This window comes from Zootoca vivipara, chromosome 14 (genome assembly GCF_963506605.1).
Source record: "Zootoca vivipara chromosome 14, rZooViv1.1, whole genome shotgun sequence".
Lineage (NCBI taxonomy): Eukaryota > Metazoa > Chordata > Lepidosauria > Squamata > Lacertidae > Zootoca > Zootoca vivipara.
Genome location: NC_083289.1, coordinates 48,733,534 through 48,758,497, shown reverse-complemented (window position 1 = coordinate 48,758,497; position 24,964 = coordinate 48,733,534).

The following is a 24,964-nucleotide window of genomic DNA, read 5'->3' as shown; positions in this document are numbered from 1 at the left end:
AAGGCAGCACAACTTTTATTTCTCTCCTGAAATGTTTGGAAAACCAACCAACCAAAAACGTTTCTGGGAAAAAAGTGCAGATTTACTGAAGCAAAGCCCCACATGGGAGCCAAGAAACAGTCGGTTTGGGTGGCACAAGGTGCCAAAATAGATAAGGAAAGAGAATTAAGCAGGAAGACCCAGATGTCCTTGGAGCCAACGCTGAGCCCCAGGGCACAAGAATGAAAACTTATCCTTTTAAATAGCCAGACAAGCAAACAGGTGTATATAATTGTGTTGGTGTTGATCTCTCAAGAGACCTCCTCGGGGCACAAGCCTGGGCAGCGTGTCTGGAGGTCCTGGGCTGCTCAGGCGACAAGACCCCCCAGCCTCTTGGCCGGCCCTACTGGTCCCAAGAAAAGCAGAGCAAGACATTTGGCGCCAGCTGGGCTGCAGGAGTTGCCAGAAGGAGGCATACAAGACACCACCCAACTGTTTTATGGCCCACACCTTGGATTTGTGTAGATCAGGCATCCCCAAACTGCAGCCCTCCAGATGTTTTGGCCTACAACTCCCATGATCCCTAGCTAACAGGACCAGTGGTCAGGGATGATGGGAATTGTAGTCCAAAACATCTGGAGGGCCGAAGTTTGGGGGTGCCTGCTGTAGAGTTTACTCCTTAGCCTATTCCTCTTCCAAAGATATCCACAAGGCAGTGGAGGTTTAGAGTCAGCAGTGGCGGAGCTTCCTCCTCCGGCACCGGGGGTGGGGCGTGCCTCGCAGAGGGGCATGGGGCGCGTTCCGGGGGTGGGGTGCGCCTCCCGGAGGGGTGTAACACACGTTCCGGGGGCAGGGCACGTGTTTTGGGGGTGGAGCGGGCACCTGCGATGGTGCCCCTTGGAGCCCACCACTCGGGGCAGCCCGCCCCCACCGCCCCTATCTTCCTATGCCCCTGAGAGTCAGAGTTTTCCTTCTCCTAGATGGGCTATCCGTGCCAGATTTGCTTATAAGCTAAACAAGCTGTAGCTTAGGGCCCCAGTCTCTTGCTCCCCCCCCCAAATTCAACAATTGTGTTGAACAATTTCTTTGATAAAACACATATTTTGTTACGTGCAAACGGCTTTAGATACCTATTAGGTCCATAAATTACCATATGTTGTTGTTGTTTAGTCGTTTAGTCGTGTCCGACTCTTCGTGACCCCATGGACCAGAGCACGCCAGGCACTCCTGTCTTGCACTGCCTCCCGCAGTTTGGTCAAACTCATGTTCGTAGCTTCGAGAACACTGTCCAGCCATCTCGTCCTCTGTCGTCCCCTTCTCCTAGTGCCCTCAATCTTCCCCAACATCAGGGTCTTTTCCAGGGAGTCTTCTCTTCTCATGAGGTGGCCAAAGTATTGGAGCCTCAGCTTCAGGATCTGTCCTTCCAGTGAGCACTCAGGGCTGATTTCCTTCAGAATGGATAGGTTTGATCTTCTTGCAGTCCATGGGACTCTCAAGAGTCTCCTCCAGCACCAGAATTCAAATTACCATATAGCATATATTCAAATTACCATATAGCATATATTCAACACAACAAAACAGCGACCATTTGCTGTTGACAAAGGACAGCTGGACATAGAAAGGGCCCCATGACCTCCAGGAGCTGAGGGCCTCGTCAAACCTAAACCCGGCCCTGGCTACCTTCCCAGGTGGACGAGCCCCATGTGTCCATCCCTTTCCTCTACAGAAAGTGCCGAAACCACCTTCTTGACTGTTGGACCCACTCTTGGTCTCATTTACTCAATCCGCCAGAGCCTGTCTTCGTTTGCAGGGGAAGTCCCCAACTCACCGAGGGCTCGAGGCCCACCAGCTACCCTCACCTGGTTTAGCTGGCCAGTCAAAGCCATACCCAGGATGTGGCTGCTGTCTCATGCCGGCAGCTTCTATGGGCCACAGTTGAGAGCTGAGTGCAGGGTGGGGACCAAGAGTGGAGAAACTACCGCAGAAGGAGCATGATGTGTCCCCCACCAGAGGAATTACTCCATCCCTAACACCCATGCAACAACAATAGCAACAGCAGCAGCAGCAACAACAACAATATAGTCATAATTCCTTGCCTCCACCTGTCATTAGCTCTGGCGCCCCCTACTGTTGACCTCCCTGCCTCCCAGTCCCAACAAACAGCCGTCCCTTCACTACTCGGGGCCTTGCTCAAAAGCAGGAGTCAGCAAACTTTTTCAGCAGGGGGTCGGTCCACTGTCCCTCAGACCTTGTGGGGGGCCGGACCATATTTTGAAAAAAAATATGAACGAATTCCTATGCCCCACAAAAAAACCAGAGATGCATTTTAAATAAAAGGACACATTCTACCCATGTAAAAACATGCTGATTCCCGGACCTTCCACAGGCCGGATTTAGAAGGCGATTGGGCCACGTCTGGCCCCCGGGCCTTAGTTTGGGGACCCCTGCTCAAAAGCATCTGTTAAAAAGCAGAAACCTGGCGTTGGGTGGGGACTGATAGGAAAGCATCTCTCCAGTAGGCACTTGAAACCAAGGAAATGAAATCTAATTACCTAGACCGCATTGTTTTTCCCGCCTGAGTGACTCTGACAGGAGGTTTATTGGCCAGACACATCTCACACAAGCATCCCGACAACGCGCCCCCCTTCTCTTCCCGGCCTGATCCGTAATCTTCGTTCATGCGGTTAACTGGCAACAAGAGATCTAGAGAACGACTGTTCCTTTGGGAGCAGACAAATTGGATATTGATTAGCGTCTATCGCTAATGATGTGGACTATTAATAGCTCGGGGTGTGTGGGTGTGTGTTAAAAATAGCCAGCTTCTCTGAGCAACAAAATCCTTGCTTGCGCTCCTCGGAGAGGTCCGCTCTGTTGACTTGGCAGCAAAGGCAGGGAGACATTGTGTAAGGAGTCTGAATAAGCATAAACCAGCCAGGAGGAAAACACAAGACCATGGGAACAACCAGGGCCATCCTGTGTCCTCCACGGCTCAAGAGAACTACAGATTAGGGAGTGGTGTTTGAGGGCCTCCCATGAGCCTCTGGGTGGCCTCTGTGAGAACAGAGATGCTGGGTCAGGTGAGCCTTTGGGCGTGGTTCTCTTCTGACAACATTTCCTTCTGTCCTTTCGCAGCTCTGCCCTCGCCTTTGATCCCCGCCTCCTCGGCATCTGCCGCCTAAGGAAGCCCTTTCACTCTGCCTTATGGTAGGGCCGGCCCCCATCATATATTATTGAGCCCGGCCCTAGCATAAGGCAGAAGGGGAGGGATATGAAAACGTCTGTCCATAGTTAGTGCTTCACTGAAGAGCTGGCCACTTAATCGGCCCGCTGCATCAAGGAACGCCCAGCTCTCTCCGGGCAGCCATCCCTGTGCGATGGGCTCCCGAGAGTATCCACCTGGGCAGGGATGTGGTTTAAGGTTATTGAAATGGTTCTTCCACACACTCAGGAAAACCACCAGCTCTCCTCGAAAGGCTTCCTATTTAGGGCCTGGCTTTGTGGAGCAATGGCAGTCTTTCGAGCTTGTGGCACTCTCTGAGTTTTTGATTTATCTTTTCCCCTGGGGGGCTGGTGTTAATGCTTTCCACAACCCCCTGCCCCACCTGAAGTCTCCAGGGGACAGGTGTGGGGGGACAGAATCTCAAACCCTCGAACACTTTGAAGCTAAAATCCGGGACACCATCTTCCTTTTTTTTATCGCGAGAGTACGACGACCATCTTTAAAAAATTAAATAAAATCTTTGTTTGTTGTTTATACATTTCACTAATTTTACAGCCATGCTGACTTTTCAAAACTTGACTTCTTTCTCCCTCTTTCTGTGGTTCCTTAAATTTATTTTTAATATCTTCTGCATATCCAAATGAACCCAATTTGCTCATTTATTCATCTTCTTTCAATATATATTCTTATGAAACTGCAGGTTATTACAATAATCCTGCCAATGTTTTTATCTGTTTACAATTTGTCTGTAAATATTCAACAAACCATTTCCATTCTTTTATATATATAAAAAATTGTTATCTTGCTTTGTTAGTCTTCTGGTAAGTTTCGCCGTTTCTGCATATTCCATAAGTTTTTGTATCCATTCTTCCTTTGCTGGGACTTCTGCTTCTTTCCATTTTGGGGCAAATAACATTCTTGCCGCAGTACAATGGCCATCTTCGTTGCCATGATTTCGCATGATTTCGTGCCACAGTTCCCCCCCCCCAAAGTGCTTCCCCCCCAGGCATGGCACCCCAAAACACATGTTTTGGGGTGCTGTATGAGATCGCAGCCCCCCCGCAAAAGCATTGTTTCCAGGGGAAAATTGCACCGTGAAATTGTGCAAGCTCACGGCATCCAAAATGACCGCTGTTCTCTCACAATAAGAAATGGGATGTCCTTTTTTGGAACACTTGTGTGGTATGGGATCCACACACACACACACACACACACGACAGTGCATGCGACTCGCTAGCCTCAGCCTACCAAAAGCTGGCTTCAAATTATAGAGCACTTGTGGGGTGGGAGTCTGCCCTCCTCCCCTCCCCTTCTCCCAATTAACCTCCGTCTCCAGGGCCCATGCCTGTGTCATCACTGAGGCCACCCAGTGATATCACCAGCGGCCTCCACCCCATGTCCTCACCAGAGGCTGCCCCTAGGTCTCAAGTTTGGGTCCTGAAATCTCAGGGTCTGAGCTGGCAACCCTACTGGCAGGTGACCCCCTGTTCCTCTATCCGTGGTACAATTCCCAGAGTGCCTCATATTGGTATCAGGAATGGGCAATGTCTGCCGCCAGCTCATCTCTAGCTCATTCTCTAGTACAGCTCAATCTGTCATATGGTGCCACATTATTGCTTTGCTTTGCCCAGGCTGTCGACATCATAAAAGATTGGCAAGGAGAAGGAAAGGAGCATTCTGTTTGCGATTCAGTGGGGGGAGGGGGGGAGGATATTCCGATAAATTCTTCGTCCAATCATCTTGTCAGTTTGGACTATTATCACCACCTCTATTTCCCACCCTGTGCCTTTAACAAGAGAAGACAAAATAAACATAGAAAGCTTTTGCCATAATTTTGTTTTCGCTCCAGGTGATGTTTCAGTTTAGGGTTGCCATACGGGCATAGCCTGTATTCAATCCTCGTAAACAGCGTCTGGGCGGAAATCGCTGAAATTGTCTGGGGAAATTCGGACGTATGGCAGCCCATGTCGGCAGTGTAGATTTTGGAGAATTCCATTTAAAATAGCTCAAAAACTCTTTTATTTGGGATGGATGGAGGAGAGAAAAACTTTGGTGTCCCGATTTTCACTTTTTGAAATACGGCAACGCTACTTCAGTCGAAAGAAAAAGGGATGAATTGATCTAGCCCAGGCACGTCCAACAGGTAGATCGTGATCTACCAGTAGATCACTGGACATCTGTGGTAGATCACTGGTAGATCAGTGGCTCCGCCCAAAGAAGCTGAACAACTTTGGCTCCCCTAAAAAAAGCTCAACATTTTGGCCCTTCACCCCCTAAAAGGGCCTTTCCTCCTCCCTAAAAGAAGCTCAACAAGTTTGACCTGAACCCCCCATAACAGGGCTTTCCTTCCTAAAAAAAAAAGCTCAAAAACTTTGACCTGAACACCCAAGAAATGGGCTTCCCTCTTCCCTAAAAAATGTTCAACAACTTTGACCTGAACCCCCCAAAAGGGGGTAGATCACTGCTAGTCTTTAACTCTGTGAGTAGACTGCAGTCGCTTGGGAGTTGGCCACCCCTGATCTAGCCGGTTGGAGAGGCTCCCTAGTGGGTATTGACCCATGGCTGGACACAGGAGAAGGTGGCTTGCGTGAGTGAGCTGGATAAGGCACGACAAGGATGTCATTGCCCTGGGTTTTGCCTGGCACACGCATTTCTCTTTTTGTCCCATTGTTCCCTGCAGCCAAACAAGTTTTGCAATATTTTGAAGCAGTACAAAAAGCCTACGAAACCTGTTTGACCAGAAGTGTAAATTGTACACAACACAGGTTTTCTTTTTTTAAAATACTATTAGTATCTGTAAAATCTATTTATTTTACCAAGACAACTCTAAGTGATTTACAATAAAAACACATTAATTAAAACTGGTGTAAAAGAAAGCAAAGAAAAAAAATAAAAGATCATTCTATTTTAAAAAAAGACTGGGCCAAAGGCCGGGTTGAAGAGAAACGTTTTATACAGTATATGGAATACACACACGCGCGCCCACACACACACACACACACACACATATATATAGTCATACCTTGGGTTACAGACGCTTCAGGTTGCGTCTTTTCAGCTTGTGTCCCACGCCGAACCGGGAAGTACCCAAACGGGCTACTTCCGGGTTTTGGCGCGCGCGCATGTGCAGAATCACTAAATCACACTTTGTGCCTGCGCAGAAGCGCCAAATCACAACCCCCACATGCGCAGATGCACAGGCGCGGGTTGCAAACGTGCCTCCCACACGGATCACGTTCGCAACCCGAGCGTCCACTGTATATGGAAATTGCCAGCCAAACCTCCCTGGGGAGAGCATTCCACAAACGCGGAGCCCCTGCAGAAAAGGTCCCGTTCTCACGTTGCCACCTTCCGGAGCTCTCATGAAGGAGGCGCATCAAGAAGGGCCTCAGAAGATGATCTCAGGGTCCAGGTTGGTTCATATGGAGAGGCAGTCTTTGAGGTATTGCGGTCCGGAGCCGTTTAATGCTTTATAGGTCAAAACCAGCACTTTGGATTGCACCCAAAATTGGCAGCCAGTGTGGTCAGGCCAGGACTGGTGTTCTGTTCTCGGGCCGCCTTGCAACCTGCCCCGCCGAATTCTGCACCAACTGAAGTTTCCGAACCGCCTTCAGAGGCAGCCCCGTATTGCAGTAGTGAGTAACAATACCCCTTTCTCTCTCTGCGCTGGCCAAATACGTCTTGTTGCCGCCTGAAGCAAAGGACTAGATCAGGGGTCCCCAAACTATGGCCCATGCGACCCACCCGAGCTAATTGTGTGGCCCCCGCCGACCCCTCCCGCCACCCACTCATACTGGTGTGCCGCAGTGCGGTTGCCCATCTCCGGGTCGGCGCGGCACCAGAAATAGCTTGTGCGCACGCGCGGGCCAGAGGACAGGGGAACACGCTCCCATACGCACACGCACAAGCTACCCTGTTTCTCATATTTTAAGACATACCCATAAAATAAGCCATAGCAGGATTTTAAGCATTCAAGGAATATAAGCCATACCCCGAAAATAAGACATAGTGATAGGCGCAGCAGCAATGCCAGCTGTGGCAGGAGGAGGAGGAAAAAAATAAGACATCCCTTGAAAATAAGCCATAGTGGTTTTTTTTTAGGAAAAAATAAATATAAGACATGTCTTATAATATGAGAAACACGGTATTTCTGGTGCTGCGCCAACTATGCGTTTAAACGGAACTGTAAATACTATGTATACGTTTCTGCAAGCAAAGTTTTTGAAAGTTAAAGTCTGGACATTGGCTTAATTTCCAAAGAAGGGTGTCAGTCACATATATGATTTCAACAAAGATCTCCAGGAATCCTAGAGAGCCATGGCTGCCAGTCAGTGTAGACTATATTGAGCTAGATCATGGCTAGGCAAACTAAGGCTCGGGGGCTGGATCCGGCCCAATCCGGCCTTCTAAATCTGGGCCGCGGATGGTCCGGGAATCATGAGTAGAATGTGTCCTTTTATTTAAAATGCATCTCTGGATTATTTGTGGGGCAAAGGAATTCGTTCATCCCCCCCAAAAAAATAGTCTGCCCCCCCACAGGGTCTGAGGGACAGTGGACCAGCCCCCCTGCTGAAAAAGTTTGCTGGCCCCTGAGCTAGATGGACTGGTGGTTTGATTCCATGCAGGGCAGTCTCCTATGTTCTGTTTCATTCAGGCTAGGATCACCCTGAATGCCATTGCACCAGGACTCCCCTTCCCAGTCCCCCCCCCAAAAAATTGCTATTCTCCTCCTCTGAGCATTAGACTTAATATCAGGGATGTGGGTTCAACCTCTGCCTTGCAAGAGGTTGGGCTAGATGACCCTCGTGGTCCCTTCCACTAAGATTCCGATTCTGTTCCCTCCCCCTGCTGCCGAGACAGAGAAAGATGGGGGGGGGGAGAGAAATGGCTTGTAACTATTATTTCTCGGCTCCCTCCTCTACGCACCGCTGACGTTAGTTTGGACCCCGTTGCTGAGCTCTTATGGGTCCACTGAGCCTTCTCAAGAACAGGCTATTCCTTAGGCTGCCGTCACAGCACTCTGCGTTCTTCTGAGAAGCGGGTAGGAATGCCACTGCCTTGCGATTAACTCTGTCCGTTGAAGAATGATAACAACAACAACAATTTTACTAAATTCATTACCCGCCCTTCACCAGCAGACCCCCAATTAGAACAGAAAACCGTACCATAAAAAAACCTGCATATATAAAAAGTTCATTTAAGAAACCGGCTAACTGTTATAAAAAGATATAGTTACAGGTAGGTAGCCGTGTTGGTCTGAGTTGAAGCAAAATAAAAAAATTCCTTCAGTAGCACCTTAAAGACCAACTAAGTTTTTATTTTGGTATGAGCTTTCGTGTGCATGCAGTGTATCTGAAGAAGTGTGCATGCACACGAAAGCTCATACCAAAATAAAAACTTAGTTGGTCTTTAAGGTGCTACTGAAGGAATTTTTTTGTTATGAAAAGAGGCGTTCTTAACCGCCCGCATGAGCCTGATGGAATAAGTTGTGACATTGCCGGCTGGGTCTGATGGAAGTTGTATTCAAGGACATCCCAGAGCAGGGGTCAGGAAACTTTTTCAGCTGGGGGCCGGTCCACTGTCCCTCAGACCTTGTGGGGGGCCGGACTATATTTGGGGGAAAAATTATGAACGAATTCCTATGCCCCACAAATAACCCAGAGATGCATTTTAAATAAAAGGACACATTCTACTCATGTAAAAACATGCTGATTCCCTGACCGTCCGTGGGCCGGATTTAGAAGGCAATAATAATAATAATAATAATAATAATAATAATAATAATAATAATTTATTTATACCCCGCCCATCTGGCTGGGTTTCCCCAGCCACTCTGGCGGCTTCCAACAGAAACATTAAAATACACTAATTTCTTAAACATTAAAGCCTCCCTAAACAGGGCTGCCTTCAGATGTCTTCTAAAAATCTGGTAGCTGTTTTCCTTTTTGACATCTGATGGGAGGGCGTTCCACAGGGTAGGCGCCACCACCGAGAAGGCCCTCTGTCTAGTTCCCTGCAACTTGGCTTCTCGCAATGAGGGAACCGCAAGAAGGCCCTCGGAGCTGGACCTCAGTGTCCGGGCAGAACGATGGAGGTGGAGACGCTCCTTTAGATATACTGGACCGAGGCCGTTTAGGGCTTTAAAGGTCAGCACCAACACTTTGAATTGTGCTCGGAAACGTACTGGGAGCCAATGTAGAACTTTCAAGACCGGTGTTATGTGGTCTTGGCGGCCGCTCCCAGTCACCAGTCTAGGTGCCGCATTCTGGATTAGTTGTAGTTTCTGGGTCACCTTCAAAGGTAGCCCCACGTAGAGCGCATTGCAGTAGTCCAAGCGGGAGATAACCAGAGCATGCACCACTCTGGCGAGACAGTCTGCAGGCAGGTAGGGTCTCAGCCTGCGTACCAGGTGGAGCTGATAGACAGCTGCCCTGTACACAGAATTGACCTGCGCCTCCATGGACAGCTGTGAGTCCAGAATGACTCCCAGGCTGCGCACCTGGTCCTTCAGGACCAGGGAGTCCTCCACACCTGCCCGCCTCCTGTCCCCCACAAACAGTACTTCTGTCTTGTCAGGATTCAACCTCAATCTGTTAGCTGCCATCCGCATCTGGCCCCCGGGCCCTAGTTTGGGGACCCCTGTCCCAGAGGGTCCTTGGTTGGAGAACCCTGCCTGGTTCTCATGCGCAGCTGTAGGCTTTGACACCCGATCAGCCTGAGTTCTGGTTGTTGTTGCGTTTTTTTTAACCACCCCACAAACAGGTCGGGTCAGGCCGAAGCACCAGGACTAGGGAGTGTCACGTGCAGAACAATCAATAGCCTCAGGCCGTTTAATTTCCTTAATGAGGCAAGTGCGCATACAAAGGCTCCTGCTCGTTAACCCCTGCAGGATGGCCGGGGATGATCTGCTTTGAACCCGCAGGCGCTGAAGGATCCTGGGCTATTGCCTTAGGTTTGAGGAACAGAGCACAAAATCAGAGAAAGGAAGCTCTGTTTCCTGGAGGAGAGACACGGAATGGATCAGTCCCTTCTCTAACAACATCCCACACACCTGTGAGTCTCTCTATTAGGGTTGCAGCTATGCAGCTAAAGTAGCCTAGGCAAATTTTAAGCAAAAACTTGTGTCCTCTTCTGTGCAGGGGGCTGCCCTAGCTAAATAAGGGGGGGGTGTGTGTGTTTATTTATCTATTGCATTTATAACCCACCATTTCCTCCAGGGAGTTCAATGGGGTATACATGCAGACCCTTCAAGTGTCCCTATTTTCCAGGGACAGTCCCGGACTTACAGAAGCCGTCCCGGTTTCTGATTTGATCCCAGTATGTCCCGCCGTTCCTTAGGACGTCGCTAATTTCATGGGAGAAATGTTGGAGGGTATGGGCCCCCCAAGCCAAGGAGATAAGTAGCTATATAACCTTTAGAAGACATCTGAAGGCAACCCTATATAGGGATGTTTTTTAGTGTTTGATGTTTTAATTATGTTTTTATATATGTTGGAAGCTGGCCAGAGTGGCTGGGGAAACCCAGTCATATATTATATGATATTATATTATATTATATTATATTATAATTAATATAATATAATATAATGACACCCCTATTTTCATTGCAGAAATGTTAGAGGGTATGTACAGTCATACACTGCAAGAAGCCAAGTTACAGGGAACCAGGCAGAGGGCCTTCTCGGTAGTGGCACCCGCCCTATGGAACGCCCTCCCATCAGAGGTCAGAGAGATAAACAACTACCTGACGTTTAGGTAAAGGTAAAGGGACCCCTGACCATTAGGTCCAGTTGTGACCGACTCTGGGGTTGCGCGCTCATCTCACATTATTGGCCGAGGGAGCCGGCGTATAGCTTCCAGGTCATGTGGCCAGCATGACAAAGCCGCTTCTGGCAAACCAGAGCAGCACATGGAAACGCCGTTTACCTTCCCGCTGTAGCGGTTCCTATTTATCTACTTGCATTTTGACGTGCTTTCGAACTGCTAGGTTGGCAGGAGCTGGGACCAAGCAACGGGAGCTCCCCCCGTCACAGGGATTCGAACCGCCGACCTTCTGATCAGCAAGTCCTAGGCTCAGTGGTTTAACCACAGCGCCACCTGGGTCCCTACCTGACGTTTAGAAAATACCTAAAGGCAGCCCTGTTTAGGGAAGCTTTTAATCTGTGATATTTTAATGTATTTTAATGTGTGGTGGAAGCCGCCCAGAGTGGCGGGGGGGGGGACCTGGCCAGATGGGCGGGGTATAAATATATTATTATTATTATTATTATTATTATTATTATTATTATTATTATGCCTCGGGTTGCGTCTGCTGTGGGTTGCCTTTTTCCGGGTTGCGAACACGCTGGACCTGGAAGTGTTTACTCCCGGGTTCCGCAGCATGCGCAGAAGCCTTCTGCGCGCTTCACACATGCGCAGAAGCACTCTATTGCGCTTTTGTGCATGCGTGAAAGCAGCGCTCAGGTTACAGACTTTTCGGGGTGTGAACGGCATCCCGGAACGGCTCGGCTCCGCATCCCGAGGTACCACTGTACATGGCCCTCCCCCATGTCATTTAATCCTTAAAACAACAACCCTGTGAGGTAAGTTAAACTGAGATGCAGTGACTGGTCTGCAAGCTTCATGGCTGAGTGCAGCATTTGAACCCGGGTCTCCCAGCTCCTAGTCCGACACTCTAACCCAGGCATCCCCAAACTGCGGCCCAGGGGCGTAGCCAGGATCAAAACTAGGGGGGGGGGGCAAGCCATGGTCGTTCAGGGGCGGGGCCAAGGCACAGAAGGGGAGGGGCCACAAAGTGGGCGGGGCTAAAGGGCCAACGGGCCTGATGACATCGTGGCGGTGGCAGCAGCGGCCACCTTGTGCTTCTGGGGCTGGTAGCGTTGGCGGCTACCCTGCTTGGCTGGAGAGGACGGGAGGGTCGGGCAGGCGAGAGGGGGTGGAAGGGCGGGCGAGGGCGGGGCAAGGCATGGCCGCAGCTCCGACAGCTCTGAGGCGTTGCTGCATATCAGCATAATATTTCAACCATGGTTCAAGCCCCACCTTAGGAAAAAAATCCTGCATTGCAGCGGGTTGGACTAGATGACCCTTGTGGTCCCTTCCGACTACAATTCTACGATTCTATTGATATATTACCATACCATATGCATCGTTCTGCTTTCTTGAATTGTCCTACTCCTAGGCATAGCAGCCAACACCTAGAGGCCTAGGTGACTCTCCCCCCCCCCAATTACTGGTAAATACCGTATTTGAAAGAGTCATCCCCCCATGTTGATGGGCTTTCTATGTGGGGCTTATCTGCCCCCCCCCCCGTATTTTATTAAGGATGGAAGAGGGAGGGAAGGAAGGAAGAAATAGAGAGAGGGATAACTCATATTTGTGGGTGCCTCTGGGTGACGCTGTGATGCTGGAACTCTGCATGTACAGAAGCCTTGTAAGCAGCTTTCTCTCTGCTTGATTTACAGCAGGCACGTCCAACAGGTAGATTGTGATTCCTCCTCCCTCAAAAAAATTGAACTATGACCTGAAGCCCTAAACAAAAATGGGCCTCCCTCCCTCCTAAAAGAAGCTCAACAAGTTTGACCTAAACCCCCCAAAACAGGGCTTCCCTTCCTTTTAAAAAAAACTCAACAGCTTTGACCTGAACCCCCCAAAAGGGGGTAGATCACCCCCAGTTTTAAACTCTGAGTAGATCAGAGTCTCTTGGGAGGTGGCCACCCCTGATTTACAGTATACAGATGCAGGAGGAGGGGCAGACTGGAACACCAATGCTTTTTATAAACATCACTGTGTCTGTCAAAGTTACAGCCCCCCCTTTCTTATTCACTTCCTTTTAGCCTTGCAGAGCCACCTTAGTCAAATTGAATCCTCTGAGTCTGCACCCTCATTAAATCACCAATAGAACTCTTAATGCTCCTGAATGCTCATTAACAAGTCCCACTTAAGAACAATAGGGTGAAATGGTCAGCTATCAAATCTTGCCTGGGGATATATGCTCCATTGTCTTAACTGCTTAACTACTGGTAGCCACTTTGCTTTATTTATTTGATGTGTTTTTGTTACTGCTGTGTCCCCCCCCCCCCCCAGCAAGCGGAGACTTAGCTGCTCTTGCTAAAGCAAAGCCTTTTCCACTTCAGTTTTTGGAGGGGAAAAGTGCTGGTTATGGTCTGTAAAATACATTAATTTTTTTTGCTTCTAGGGGGGGGCAGCTGCCCCCTCCTGCCCCCCCTGCCTACGCCCATGCTGCGGCCCTCCAGATGTTTTGGCCTACAACTCCCATGATCCCTAGCTAACAAGTCAGGGATGATGGGGATTGTAGTCCAAAACATCTGGAGGGCAAAGTTTGGGGATGCCTACTCTAACCATTACACCATGACTGGCCCTTTAATGAAATAGCCGATGGTCTCATGGGTCAGTGGCTCCACCTCTTGCCCATATTGCTTTTGTTGCAGCCTTGGAATGCAGTAAGTCTGTTGTCTAGTTGGACCACTGGCCCATCTCCAGGGACACACACACTGTTTTGATTCCACCGATGTTTAATTGTTTTTCCTATGTTGTTAGTGGCTCTTATTTTTATTTACAAGCCGCTTTGAGTCCCATCAGGGAAAATGACAACGACAACGACAGCAGCAGCAGCAGCAGCAGCAGCAGCAGCAGCAACAACAACAACAACAACAACAGGGATTTAAATTGGGCACCTTCTGCACACAAAACAGATGTTTCACCACCGAGTTAGATTCCTTCCCTGAGCTACGAGCTTTCCTTTCCTGCCTAAAATTTATATTGTAAGGAAAAAACCTCGGAGCAGTTTACAAGAAGAATGAAACAATCAAATTGTCCATTAAAAAAATAACCGAAAAACAACGATGAGCTAAAAAGGAGATGAAAACCCACGTCTACATTTCACCTATCTGAGTAGGCTTGCCAAATAAAAAATGTTGACCCTGATGTCAATAGGCAGGGAGTTCCGAAGTCTGCTTGCCGCCACGCCAAAAGATCAATTCCTTTTCCTGTCTTCCCTTGCGTTTGTGCCTTCAGCCCTCCAGATGTTGCTGAGCTACAACTCCCGACACCCTTGGGCCTATTGGCCATGCTTGCCGGGGAGATGGGAGTTGTAGTTCAGCGACACCCAGGAGCAGCGCTTGGAGCTTCTCCTCTCCGAGCGAGCGGCGGCAGTTTCCACCCACAAACCTACGCATGTGCGTAGGGAGAGTGACTCATTGCTTTTGACCTGTGAGAAAAGCCTTGAGGATGAGCTCCTGGGTCAGGTCACATTGTGGGCGCGCAGTTTTGTCAAAGAGCTTTCCTGTTCCGTTCAGTAGCACAGGTAATCCCTCTCGCACATCCGTGTGCCGGAGTGTGACATGCTCCGAACTGGCCCGCCAGCTCCTCTGCGCATGGCTCTTCCGCTATCTCCAGGGCTCAAGCCGGCGAGGCAATGACGTTTCCAGCTCTGTGCAGCTGAGCTTTGGAGCAGAAGGAGTTCCTTGCATCACCGCTGGCCTTGGAGAGGACACACTGTATATGCGGACAAGGACACACCGGCAATGACTCCCACAATCTCTGTTCACCGCTAGGCCTCAGCGCTGGAACACGGCATGGCAGCAAAACTGCACACCTGGGAATTTCCAGGGCGAAACAAACACGTGCCAAATTATTGCCAACTTGGCAAAAAAAGGGGCAAGCTCCAGAGCGTGAGAAGTAGCTGGAACAGGCCCAAGGCCTGCGCCTGTTCTCAAAACAGCCAGTTGGCTTCCTCTGACAAGCCAGTGTCGTGGTTAGAGTGTAGGAGGGACGAGGAGCCGAGAGGGACCAGGGTTCAAATCCCCACTCAGAGATGAAACTTGCTGGGTGGCCTCGGAAACCAGTCCCTGCCTCTCAACCTACTTCATAGGGGTGTTGGGATGAAATGAGGAGGGGGGAGACCCACAAGCTCCACCTTGAGCTCCTTGGTGGAAAAGATGGGATATAAATGCAACAAATAACATTTAAAATAAAATAAAAATCTTTTTTATTATTAAGTTTTACATTGCAAATTTAAATTCAAACATTAAACACCAACACCATCATTTAGGGTTCCCTGAATCCTTTGACTCCCCTTCGCCCTTACATGGTTACCGTTATCAATCTTTTTTCAACTGCTTCACTTATTTTCTCTGTTTTTTTAAAGTAGTCCACTCCCCCCCTTAGTTGCTTAGTACATTACAAGCGTTACTCAAATCCTGCCAAAGTTTTGAGTTGTTTGCCGTGTTCTCTTAAATGCATTATAAATTTTTCCTGTTCCTTCTTAAAGTTCTTCTCTTCCTGCTTTCTGCTTCTCCCGGTCATTCTCGCCATTTCGGCATAGTCCATCATCTTCATCAATCATTCGTCTCTGGTCGGGACTTTATCTTCTTTCCATCTCTGGGCCAGTACAGTGGTACCTCAGTTTATGAACACAATTGGTTCCGGAAGTCTGTTCATAAACTGAAGCGTTCATAAACTGAAGCGAACTTTCCCATTGAAAGTAATGGAAAGTGGATTAATCCGTTCCAGATGGTCCGCGAAGTACTTAAACTGAAGCGTTCATAAACTGAAGCGAACTTTCCCATTGAAAGTAATGGAAAGTGGATTAATCCGTTCCAGACGGGTCCGCGGAGTACTCAACCTGAAGTGTACTTAACCCGAAGCATGGGTGTAATTGGTTCCGGAAGTCTGTTCATAAACTGAAGCGTTCATAAACTGAAGCGAACTTTCCCATTGAAAGTAATGGAAAGTGAATTAATCCGTTCCAGATGGGTCCGCGGCGTTCGTAAACCGAAAATTCGTAAACCGAGGTGTTCATAAACCGAGGTTCCACTGTAGTAGCTGCACTGTTGTTGTTGCATACATAAATACAGTGGTACCTTGTTTCTGAAACGCCTTGGTACTCAAACAACTTGGAACCCAAACACTGCGAACTAAGTTTTCGGGTTTGCAAACTTTTTTTGGAAGCCGAACATGCTCTGTTTTGAGTGCCACACTTCCGTTTTGAGTGTTACACTGAGGTCTGTCTGTTTTTGCTATTTATTTTGTGTTTTTGCGGCTCTTTTTGTTTTTGTGACTGTGTGACCCAGTTCAGCTACTGACTGACTGTGTGACCACAGTACATAGTTTATTGCTTTCATTTTATGGATCAATGGTCTGGTTAGATAGTAAAATTCATGTTAAATTGCTGCTTTAGGGGTTGTTTTTAAAAGTCTGGAAGGGATTGATCCATTTTGCATTACTTTCTATGGGAAAGCACGCCTTGTTTTTGGAACGCTTTGGTTTTGGAACGGACTTCCAGGATGGATTAAATACCACTGTAGTCGTTTGAATAAATAACAAAATAAGCCAATAAGCAGCACATGAATGCAATAGCCATTTTTCAGTTCAGCACCTCCAGCAACTGGTACCCAGATGTATGCTGCCCCTGAAAGCGGATTCAGCACATCACCCTCCTGAGTAATCGATAGCCCTCTCCTCCAGGAATTTCGCCAACCCTCTTTTAAAGGTTGGTAGCCACCACTGCCTCCTGGATCTCTCTCAAATGGTCTGAGATGATGACTGTGTGCCTGCCTTTGCTCCTCCCGCTTCATTCCTCTTCTGGTTCTAGGAGACCAGGGGAAGTCCCAACGAAGGAAGGACGGACGACCAAGATGATGGACTATGCCGAAATGGCAAAATTGACTGTGAAGATCAGGCACCAAGATGATAAGAAATTCAGTAAGAGAGTGGGGGGAAATGTATAGAGTATCTGAAAGACCACTGTAGATATTTTTTTAAAAAAAGTTAGCAGGATTGCTATAACACTTGTAATAAGGCTAAAGTTAAAAACGGATATGAAATAAATTTGAATAATGTAATTAGATGCAGTAGGAAGAATAGAGAAATATTGGAAACCAGTAATCCCAGATGTATGAAAAATTGAAAATGTTTTAATTGAGTAAGAATACTGTTGAAAAATTAAATATTAAAAAAGGAGGGGAGTTTGTTGCAGCAGGAGGGGGAAGAGACCCTGGCTTCTACAGCAGTCTGCCTCGTTTTTGCTTCTTGGCCCTGCTCATCTCCAGCCTCTGCTTCTGATCCTGGACTTCTCTCTGCCACAGACTCGCCCTGCTCACAAAGCCCTGTCCTCTCCTCAGCTTCTGATAGCTCCTCCTCCCAGTTGTCTCCCTTTGACTGCTCATTGTTGTCCCACCGCCAGTCCCCAGGCTCCGAGCCTCCTTCCCCTGGGGGTTCCCCAGCGGGTTCCTCCCACCGTTCTTCTGCGTCCAACCAGTCCATGGCAACATTGCAGCCATTGGTTCACTGCAGTACACACATAAGGACTGAAGAGCAGAAGAAGAGCCTGCAGCTGGAGCAGGCCAAGGGCCCATCTGGTCAGCATCCTGTTCTCACAGTGGCCAACCAGTTGCCTGTGGGAAGTCCGCAAGCAGGATCCGAGCGCAAGAGCCCTTTCTTTCTCTGACACGCCCTCCACGCTCACGCTGCTAGTCCTCATGACAAGGCTTTTATTAGAAAATAATAATACTACGTGGCAATACGTTGCATGTTTTTATTTTCTCGCTTCCTTCTTGTTCTGCTGACATTGCCACAAAACTCTCCTTTTGCAGATGGGCTGTGTTTACTTGCATTTCACTCTCTCTCTCACAATGCAATGTTTGTCTGGCCCTGCCTGAACTTCAAATGTGTTTGCTTTTCTGCATAAACTGAGAGCTACCTGGAAATGCTTGCCCTTTGCACTCGCCTGCCTGATATGTTCATTTGGGTCCATGGAAAGCCAGACCCTTTCTCCCAGGCACGACAAACAAGCACGTGGGGAAAACATTGCCCCTTGCCCCAGCCTAACAGAGGGGAAAGAGAGCTTTATGGAGCAGTGGATTGGAAATGCTGGGATGGAGCGGAGAAACCCGAGTTCAAATCCTACTCAGTTGCCCAGAAGGCAACCCTGTTTAGGGAAGTTTTTAATGACTGATGTTTTAATGTATTTTAAATATTTTGTTGGAAGCCGCCTATTGTTGTTGTTGTTGCTGCTGCTGCTGCTGCTGCTGCTGCTTCGGACAAGCCTGGGACCAGTTCAAAATATTTCACCATCTGAGGCAATGGAGAAGTTGACACTTTGCATAAAGAAGTCAGCTGAACTGGCAGTCAGCTCTCAGTGAGGGATGGATGGAGAGATGTTTCTCATCTTTCCGACCTTAAATCAGTTTGCCTATTTTCTGCAATAAAATAACGACAAAGCACACACCTGAAAAATTGCATGCCACACTTCTTCTATTATAGACAGGAAGTGAGAGCTGGACCATGAAGAAGGCTGATTGCCGAAGAATTGATGCTTTTGAATTATGGTGCTGGAGGAGACTCTTGAGAGTCCCATGGACTGCAAGAAGATCAAACCTATCCATTCTTAAGGAAATCAGCCCTGAGTGCTCACTGGAAGGACAGATCGTGAATCTGAGGCTCCAAAACTTTGGCCACCTCATGAGAAGAGAAGACTCCCTGGAAAAGACCCTGATGTTGGGAAAGATTGAGGGCACAAGGAGAAGGGGAGGACAGAGGACGAGATGGTTGGACAGTGTTCTCGAAGCTACGAACATGAGTTTGACCAAACTGCGGGAGGCAGTGGAAGACAGGAGTGCTTGGCGTGCTCTGGTCCATGGGGTCACGAAGAGTCGGACACGACTAAACAACAACAATTGTATTGAATTCTGCACAACACATTATTTTTTGCACGCAATTTCCCCATTATAGGATGCCTCCTGGGAGCAGCCAGGCAAATCCAGAAACTTCAGGCCAGCCCTGGAGTCAGGGACGGTGCCATCCGGCGACCCTATCTAAGGCACCCACCCCACTTTGCCAAACAGTAGGGACGCCCCTGTTCAGGCCAGCACAAGGCCTAGCACGGAGACATTTTCTGTGTGGCAGATCATGGCCGGCAGGAACAAGTGTACTGTACACGGAGCAGTATACATGGAACAGTGCCAAGATTTAGGATGGGGAACAGCTGCTGGCTTCTCCACTCAGCCCTCAATGGGAGGGGTGTCTTTGCTCCTGAACTGGCCTATATTTCGCGGCAATGTGTGCAGGGGGGTGGGGGCTGTCTCCGGTTACCCTTGACATTTTCTTCCTAATCCCGGCCTCTTTTAAAGCCCGCCCGAGGTGTGAGAATGGTGCTGTCTCGCTGAGTACAGCGCCAGGACATGCTAATGCTTCTCACCCCAGAAAGGCAGATGAACGCCTGGCCTTTCGCCTACCCTCCCTTCCCGCGGGGAATCTTCAAACACACAATGTTCCGCAGGACTGGCGTCCCAGCTGGCTAACTAGGTGACGATAATTCGAACCGAGGCCCGGCTGGGAACATCCAGTGCAGCACTTTGTAACCAAGTGGAGGGAGAGGCCGGGCCCCGGTGGAAGGCGCTGGGGAACGCAGAACAAAAGCAGAGGCCCAGAGAAACCCATCTGGATCCATGTGAAGACTCAGCCACAGGGCTGGGTACCAGCCCACGGCCTTAGCTCCATCACGTGCCATGTGCTGTCGGCCGGCTCATCTCAGCATCATATTCCAATAACATCAACAAGGCTTCATCTTTTTAAATTGTTGTTTTGGTGACCTCCTCCCCAAGCTCAGCTCACTTCTTTCATTGACTTAAAGCTTGGGCCCAAGGCGACCTGAAAGATGGCCCAGATCCTCGGCTGAGCAACTTCTCTATAGGAACCTGCCCAGGTGCTATGATCCTCAGGTGAGCACTTTCTCTCTTGGTCCCATCTACATCAGAGGCACGGTGGGATTCCCTCCCAAGAGAGGACAGACGGGCTCCTTCCTTGTCGTTCTTCCGCCAGCAGGCCTTTGGAAACTAAAGCGCAGGGGATGTTGACTGTCGGGCTGCCTCAACAGGGCAGAGTGGATTTTAATTGCTGGTCTAAATATGTTTTGCTGTATTTTAACTACAGTGGCACCTCAGTTTTCGGTCGTCTCAGAAGCCGAACGTTTCAGAACCCAAAGGCCGAAAACCTGGAAGTAATTGCTTCTGTTTTCTAACGCACCTCGGAAGTCAAACGGCTTCCACTGTGTTCCCCACCCCTTTTTTTTTCTCCATTGACTTTGCCAACCGCCTTCGGTTGTCGAACGTTTCGGAAGTCGAAGAGCCTTCCGGAATGGATTACGTTCGACAACTGAGGTACTACTGTACTGTTTTAATCACACACACACAGAGTTGCGAGCTGCCATGGATCTCAATTTATTTGAAAGGTGGGATTAAAAAATACATTACTACTACTACTACTACTAATACCGTATATTCCGTATATTCCAGCGTATAAGACGACTGGGCGTATAAGACAACCCCCAACTTTTCCAGTTAAAATATAGGGTTTGGGATATACTCGCCGTATAAGAAATACAACCCGGCGTATAAGACGACCCCCGACTTTTGAGAAGGTTTTGGGTTAAAAAGTAGTCTTATACGCAGGAATATACAGTAATAATAATGCCCCACCCATCTGACTGGGTTTCCTCAGCCACTCTGGGTGGCTTACAGCATATATAAAAACACAGTAAAACAACAAGCATTAAAAACTTCCTGCTACAGGACTGCCTTCAGGTGTCATCCAAAAGTTGTTTAGTTCTTTATCTCCTTGACATCTGAAGGGAGGCCATTCCACAGGGAGGGAGCCACTACCAAGAAGGCCCTCTGCCTAGTTCCTGCAACTTTCTCACAGTGATGGAACCAGCAGAAGACCCTCAGAGGAGGACCTTGTAATAATTTATAAACCCCTTATTATTTTTAAAAAGTGTACAATGTAGGACAGGAGGGGAGGGAGCTGTTAGTCTCTGTCTGGTCTGAGTAATTTCGTTGTGCCCGCAAGGGGACAATGACAATAAAGATATCTTATCTTATCTGGTCCTGCTTACGGACACCCCAATATCTGCATCTGTTTGGCCACTGTGAGAACAGGATGCTGGACTTGATGGATATATATCTTGGAACAGGGGATGCCTTGGCCCAGTAGACCTGAAGGAGCGTCTCCACCCCCATCCTTCAGCCCGGACTCCCTCACTGCGAGAAGTGAGGCTACAGGGAACCAGGCAGAGGGCCTTCTTGGTAGTGGCGCCTGCGCTGTGGAACTGCCTCCCATCGGATGTCAAGAAAATAAGCAACTACCTGACTTTTAGAGGACATCTGAAGGCAGCCATGCTTAAGGAAGTTTTTCATGTTTGATGTTTCATCATGTTTTTAATATTCTGTTGGGAGTCACCCAGCCAGAGAGGGTATAAATAATAATAATAATAATAATAATAATAATAATAATAATAAAGCAGAGACATCACCTTGCCTACAAAGGTCCGTATAGTTAAAGCTATGGTTTTCCCAGTAGTGATGTATGGAAGTGAGAGCTGGACCATCAAGAAGGCTGATTGCCAAAGAATTGATGCTTTTGAATTATGGTGCTGGAGGAGACTCTTGAGAGTCCCATGGACTGCAAGAAGATCAAATCTATCCATTCTGAAGGAAATCAGCCCTGAGTGCTCACTGGAAGGACAGATCGTGAAGCTGAGGCTCCAATACTTTGGCTACCTCATGAGAAGAGAAGAATCTTTGGAAAAGATTCCTGATGTAGAAGGGGACGACAGAGGACGAGATGGTTGGACAGTGTTCTCGAAGCTACGAACATGAGTTTGACCAAACTGCGGGAGGCAGTGGAAGACAGGAGTGCCTGGCGTGCTGTGGTCCATGGGGTCACGAAGAGTCGGACACGACTAAACAACAACAACAACAATAATATCACCACCACCATCACTGTAACACCAGCATTGAGGCTTCCAAAGGCACCTGCTTTGCAATGGACCAGCGCTCTGAAGAGAGTGCCCTCCACACTTCTTCACCGACACCTTATGTACCTCTTTCCACTCCATTGCAAGGAGTGTGCTGTGCAATCTTTCCCCTTTGCTTCTAATCCCACAAAGCTCTGCAGGTGGATCCTCGCGTGTTTGTTTAAGATGGCACACGATAGCCTCCCCATCACCAAAGGGGCTGTTGCTATCTGAGAATATGATGGCATATTGCTCACCTGACTGGAGAAAACCAAACGCTTTTGCTGCACGTGACTCTAGCAGGTGTCGGGCACAGGAAGCTGTGAGCTCAACTAAGGGAGGGAGCACCTTCGAGGCAGTTTGAATGGTAGATCTGCATGTATTTTACACCAGGGCAGGGAGTCTGTGGCCAGATGATACCCGAGTATATACAGTTTTTGCACGTATTACTTGGCCTGATGCGGATGGGAGCAGCGGCGGTTTTAGGGTTGCGCGACCGATGCGGCTGCACAACAACATTGTGGAACAAAGTGCAAGAGGTGGGGGGGGAGGCGAATTTTAGCATCACACAGGGTGCCACTGAAAATTGAGAGCATTGGCTGGAGAACGCCCTGCAAAATCCTGAGAAGTGCAAATTTGGAAGTCTTCCTTTCAGTTCTCACATAATGTAAATTTATATCCTTTAACTGTGAGCTGAATTGAATTTCTCCCCTCTTAACCTTTCAAAGGGACCCAGGTGGTGCTGTGGGTTAAACCACAGAGCCTAGGGTTTGCTGATCAGAAGGTCAGCGGTTTGAATCCCTGCAACGGGGTGAGCTCCCATTGTTTGGTCCCATCTCCTGCCCACCTAGCAGTTCGAAAGCACATCAAAGTGCAAGTAGATAAATAGGGACCGCTCTGGTGGGAAGGTAAACGGCGTTTCCGTGCGCTGCTCTGGTTTGCCAGAAGCGGCTTTGTCATGCTGGCCACATGACCCGGAAGCTGTCTGCGGACAAACGCTGGCTCCCTCGGCCTATAGAGCGAGATGAGCACCGCAACCCCAGAGTCGGACACGACTGGACCTGATGGTCAGGGGCGCCTTTTAACCTTTCAAATGCCATCTTCCCTCCCCCTTCCTTCTTCTTTTAATAATTTGAAGTTGCTTTTCCTCATCCACATGGAACAAAATGAAGTTGGTCGTGCTCCTCCCTGTCCCTGCTGCAGAATTCAGAACAGATTGAAAAACGCTCCTTCTTGGTGCAAGCTTAGTCTCTGTGCACCTGTCACTCTAAGCGCATTCCCCAAGCAACCAGATAATAATCGTATCTTATCCCCTGCCCCACAAATGCTTTTATTTACCCTCATTTTCTCAGAGCAGCAGGGCATGGGTGAGGAGGCCTCTTCTGCTGTTGAGTGGCGATTCTGCTTTGTGATTAACAGAGACAGGTATGAACCGGCTCCAGCCACCACGGCCCCAATTAATCTCGACCCATGAGGCAGCGGTCCAAAATAATTATCCCTTGAATAAATAGCAACAGAGCAGAGATCTCCATCAACGCTCCATTCATAAGTGTCGTTGTGATCCACACCGAAGTCCCCAAAGGATTGGTTGCAAAGCTCAAGGAAATGGCTCCACTGGTATTAGAAGCTTGAAATTGAGAAGGGAAAGCTAGGGATGGAAGATTCGTGAAATCGTGAGAGCTTTAGGCTGAAGGAAGGCTTGGATGGGCTGGGTGAAATTTTTAGCCAGGGTTCAAGTCTAGAAACTTGTATTTTAATATTTTGCTAGAAGCCACCCAGAGTGGCTGGGGAAACCCTGCCAGATGGGTGGGGTATAATTATTATAACTAGTGTAATTCAGCCCGTTAAGTAAACGGGCGCTAGAACATCCCGGGGTTCGGAGAAGCACTTGCGCAGCACTTCTCCGAACTTTGGGACCAGTCCTTCCTGTCGGTGGCAGGGGAATAGGTACGAAGGAAGAGAAAGCAGCCCTTTCTCCTCCTTCCTTCCTCTTCCCCAGCTGCCGACAGGAAGGAGACATCCCGGGGTTTGGAGAAGCGCTTGCGCAGCACTTCTCCGAACCCCGGGACCTGTCCTTGCTGGATGCACACACGTGCATGATCTCCCCCCCCCCCCGCCGCCAACGCTCAGTCTGGCCGGGAGAGGCGGTTGGCGGCCGCAGGGAAACGGTAAGTGGGGTGGGGAGAGCACGCACGTGTGTGCGTTCCAAGTCTCTGTGGCCAATCCCTGTGTCCGTGGGGCACATGCGCAGTAGCGCGGACACAGGACACAGGGAATACTGGACGCAGAGACACTTGCACTTTATTATATAGGATTATTATTATTAAACTGGTATGTTATTTTTATGAAGACCCCTGCTGAATCAAATAGAAAAAAACTCCATCTGGTCCAGCATGCAGTAGTGGCCAGGTGGCTCCAGGAAGCCAAAGAACTGGGCATGAAGACAACAATCCTAGAGCCTGGATAGCTCAGTTAGTTAGAGCATAATGGTGATAATGCCAAGGTTGCAGGTTCGATCCCTGTGTGGGCCAGTTGTGTATTCCTGCATTGCAGGGGGTTGGACTAGATGATCCTTTTTTTAAAAAAAAAATAAATTTTATTCAATTTTCCAAATTTAACAAATTAAAATAAAAAAAATCTTTTATACAAAACATCTTATGCTTTCATCTTATGTCTTGCTCTGCCGAGCGATGACTTCCCCCCCTCCCTTCATGCGGGTTTCTTATTGACTCCATTTTTTGCAGTTCCTTTTAAAACTTTTTAGTCAATTCGTAGGATTTATTTCAGTCCTGCAAGAGTTTTTAAAGATCTACAGTTTTTCTCCATATAATCCACATATTTACTCCAGTCCTTTTGAAACCTTGTCTCCCCTTGGATCTTGCAAGTCAGTCTAGCAAGTTCAGCATAGTCCATCATTTTTATCTGCCACTCCTCAATTGTTGGTAATTCCTGTA